Source organism: Asparagus officinalis, chromosome 7 (assembly GCF_001876935.1).
Source record: "Asparagus officinalis chromosome 7, Aspof.V1, whole genome shotgun sequence".
NCBI lineage: Eukaryota > Viridiplantae > Streptophyta > Magnoliopsida > Asparagales > Asparagaceae > Asparagus > Asparagus officinalis.
Window position 1 is genome coordinate 49,096,080 of NC_033800.1, and position 4,452 is coordinate 49,100,531.

General features: G+C 37.9%; 2 long non-coding RNA genes across 3 annotated transcripts; both read right to left on the reverse strand.

The window, feature by feature from the left end:
- Positions 331–2,092, reverse strand: LOC109849598. Of its 2 annotated transcripts, XR_002249178.1 has the most exons (3): positions 2,075–2,092; positions 716–878; positions 331–546 (listed from the first exon to the last, which is right to left on the reverse strand). It is a non-coding gene; the product is annotated as an uncharacterized LOC109849598 (long non-coding RNA). The 2 variants fall into 2 exon arrangements; XR_002249177.1 differs by lacking the exon at positions 2,075–2,092 and having other exon boundaries at positions 716–1,051.
- LOC109849671 lies at positions 2,212–2,865 on the reverse strand. Its single transcript, XR_002249198.1, has 3 exons — positions 2,574–2,865; positions 2,454–2,490; positions 2,212–2,364 (listed from the first exon to the last, which is right to left on the reverse strand). It is a non-coding gene; the product is annotated as an uncharacterized LOC109849671 (long non-coding RNA).

Sequence of the window (4,452 nt, forward strand, 5' to 3'; positions counted from 1 at the left end):
TCCGTCTAGTTTGTTCCGTCTAGAATATTTCCGTCTAGATTGGGGCAAACTAGACGGAATTCCGTCTAGTTTGCCAACCTAGACGGAAAACAACCTAGACGAAAGTAAAAAATCCGTCTAGGTAGATTCCTAGACGGCAATCCGTCTAGGTTGGCAAACTAGACGGAAATCCGTCTAGTTTGCCAACCTAGACGGATTGCTACAGTAGCAACCTAGACGGAATTCCGTCTAGGTTGCTCTGCTACAGTAGTTTTTTTTTTTTTTTTTTTTTGCAAAACCCACATATAATATAACATGTTCATAATATTGCACAACACCAAATCATATTCATATCCAACACAATCAATCTAATTATATTTCAATATCAAATATAATTATATTCAAAAAATACATTCACCAAAATACTAGAAAGATACATAAATTTTTTACATAGATTATAAAGAATACAATTGTTTACATAACTTGATGAACTTTGCATAATTTATAGAATCCAATTGCATTTACTCCTCCAAATTGTTGAAGCATCATGTTTCTTCCTCCTTGATCCTACATTATGCAAAATTCAACATCAATTAGTCCATGCCATGAAATACACTTAGAAAGCATTAACTTTGCAGAAGAACTAATCACAGGGTCTCAAAAAATCAAGTAATTATATACAGTTTTGTGATCCATCATATTCACAGAAAAATAGCCTAAGAGACAAATGACTTACTGAATTAGCAGTCAGTGGGAGGAACCGAAGCTTTACGTCAAAACTCTTGGAGGGAAGTCCCACACCTACGTCATACACTTATGAACACGACTCCAAGATTCTGAGGCGAAAATAAAATATGAGCTTTCATCTTGAAAATATGCTTGTTCTCTGTATCTTCAAACTGAGAGAGAATTTATCCATGTCAGTTATCGAATATAATTCCTTTAAGTAAAGGATGAACACAACATGAACTATGTAACAAAAACATTACAACAATTAATATGTTAACAAAATTGTTAAAAAACAAATAATGCTGAATCAAGTAAGTACAGCCTTGCACAGGCGCAAAGCACACAAGCATCATAGCAGCAGTTACTAGAGCTGAATTCAGTCATGAGCATCCATGGCATCCTCACAAACTATCCATATATGCAACTCATGTAAAGACATGAATACGGACAGGCAGACAATATGAACAAAGTGCAAGGTTCGTACATAAGAAAACGCCAAAAAGTTAATAATTGAGTCGAACAGAAGTTGAGTTCGGAACACCAAACATGGGAAAATGACAGCTTTGAATCCTAAGAATAGACACAAATAAGAGTATCAATAAAGCATACCCAGATGCAGGTGACCATGAATAGCTTCATGATGGTGTTTTTGGCACTATGCACAAGAATACTGACAGTAATAGCTCTAAACATAGTATCGCAAGACCAATCCACACCTCCTATCTTGAGTAATAGTATTGGAATATACACCAAAAAGAAGAGTACAAGCCCTAAACTCATACGAACTGATATAACCACAAAACAAAGAACTACTAAGCATAAACAACCGAATGGCCCAAACAACAGATATGTCCAGGCAGGCAAATATCAATTTACATGAAGGCTAAAGAAGGGTATAGCAAAGGAATCATACTAAGCTTATCTAAAAAAGCCGACAGCAATGGCCAAACAGCTCACATGTAATAAATAATTAGCATGTGGTTGATGTACAAGCAAACAGCAAAAATTAACTCAAGCAGAAGCAGTAATGCTTTATCATAAATAAACTTCATCAACTAATTGAATCTCACAGTACATAAGCACAATAATATAACATTATACTAGATATGATTGCTAACTTTTAACAGATACATAGCCAAGGGGATAAGAAGTGAACGAAGTGTTTTTGGCTTTCCAAGTGCCAGGTCTATTTTCTTTTGCATTGAATGTTTTGTTCATATTATTTGTGTGCTCTCTGAAGGATATGCTTGTTTTCACTTCTTGCAAATTTCTCTCAAACTAGAATTTCTTGAAAAATTTCCTCATGGACACATATCGTTGCTGCAAATTGTTCTAGTACAATTACTAATCAAGGAATTTCACTTACTTGCGCATGCAGAATTTGTGACTGCATGCTACGGAACATAAACCTTCTCGGCCGTCTTCAAGCCTATAAAGCCACAAATCAACAAGCGAAGTGATAATATACAGTTTCTACCAAATCCAGTCGAATAAACGCTACACAAATCAATCAAATAAACCCTAGGGGGAAAAACAGTAAAAAAAATTACAGGATCACTCTCGTAGACGAGAGAATAGCAAGTAGGCGATAGACATCGAAGCACACAGTTCTCCTTCTTGATCACCGACGACTTACACCTCCATCCCCACATCCCACTTCACCGACAAACCACAAAGATTCAATTTTTATCGATCCAATTACACAATTTTACAAGAAAACGAGGCGAAATTGAGAAAGCTGATACCTTTCGACGTCGGCATCTTCTCTCTGATCTCTTGGTCCTGCATCAGTTTGAATGACGTTAGCACATCAAAAGAGGAATCAAGAGCTCAAAGCCCTAAATCGGGTTCTAGAAAGAGCTTACAGTGATCTGATGAGGAGATGATTTGGCGAGAGCTAGAGGAGAGAGAAAGCTCGAGAGGAAGGGATGGGGCGGGGCGGCGGAGAGGGCGGAGGAGGTGGGGGGAGGGCGCGAAAATTCTGAAAATTTGAGAGGGAAAGATGGGGCGGCGTGAGAGAGGGGGGGAGCGGATATTCTGAAAATTTGAGAGGGTAAGATTGGGGGTGTGGGGTGGGGAAACATTAGGGTTTGCTAGGGCGCGAAAATTCTAAAAATTTTAGAGATGGGGGAGGCGAGGGAGGGGGGGCGCGGATATTCTGAAAATTTGAGAGGGAGAGATTGGGGGTGGGGTGCGGAAACATTAGGGTTTTCTATTATTTTTTTCCCCACAAACTAGACGGAAATTCCGTCTAGGTTGATGCAAACTAGACGGAATTTCCGTCTAGGTTGATAGAAATTCTTAAAAAATAATTACCCCGTCTAATTTGGTAATCTAGACGGAAATTTCCGTCTAGATTGTCTCAAACTAGACGGAACAAACTAGACGGAATTTTTTCCGTCTAGTTTGCCTCAAACTAGACGGAAAAAAATTCCGTCTAGTTTGTTCCGTCTAGTTTGCTCAGTTTTCTACTAGTGGTTGTTCAGTCTTTGACTAGGTTTGTATTGATTTTTTATACATGTGCGGTCGGTGGCTAAGTCACATATTGACTAGTAGCGCGTCACAGAATATCACTGGATTGTCTTATTTATTCTTATTGTTATTTACTTTTCACTTGCATTTGTTACTTAGAACAACAGTACTAAATTTGGATATGGCACCACTAGATTGAATAAAATTCTAAAACTATCAATGCGAATTCTAAACACAATCATGGTAAATTATATGGGAACACCGCTAGGAGTAAAAAAGGAAAAAAAAAATTTAGCTCCACCACTTCATGGGTTAACTCGTTAGCCTCTCTTAGAAGTTGGGATTTTGGTACGATATGCACATGTTTTCACATGCAAGTGTAAACTCTATATGAATCCTTTCGAACCTATCAACATGTGAGCGAGCGGTTCTGAACTCTACGTGTGACAAATTGGCCATTTGTCACGTATGAACGAGCGGTTCTGAGAGAACTCAATCAGACTCACATGCGCTGCGCGTATACACTTATATCTTCGGTAAATTGTGGATAACCTCCCTCCTCAAACTGAGGGTCGGTAAACATCGAGATTATTTATATTGTATCCTATGGGACTCTTAAGGAAGTGGCTTTCATGCCCATTATGAACCGTTCTATATGTGGGCTGTAGTCTGAAAAAGATGTTTAAGGCTTACATTTGCAGCACCCAATGGGCTGATTTACAGCCTAGAATCAAGCCTATAGGAATTTTGCCCATGTAATGCATAATCTATCTATTATCTATACAAAAGGTTTTGATAGAACTCCAGTCCCTCAATGGGCCCGCACATCGTTTTACCCACTGGGATAACAACCAAAATAGTGCCCGTGTGATGCAACTTATCCTTTTTAACTTAGGGCGAGTTTAGTTGGGTTTGTTAGACAAAAAGAAAATATGAGAGAAACTATCATAATAAACCTTTTCCCTCTTTTCCTCAAAAACCTTCGTGAAATAGTTTTTGTAAGGACTAAGATTTTTTATTTTTTATTATAGGAATCGAACCCAAAAGTTTAGGAGCCATGTCGAAACCTTCTAACCTTTAGAGTCACCCGCGATTCTCAGACTTAGATCCGCTTTAATTAAGTAGAAATCAGAGAGCATTCAATTACCATGATCCTAGCTATGTATTCTAATTTGGACAAGAAAGATTATATATGCCAAGCAAGATTTCATTGTCATCTTGAAAACCACAATTATTTTGAAAACTATTGTTGTGAAAATCACTTCTATGATA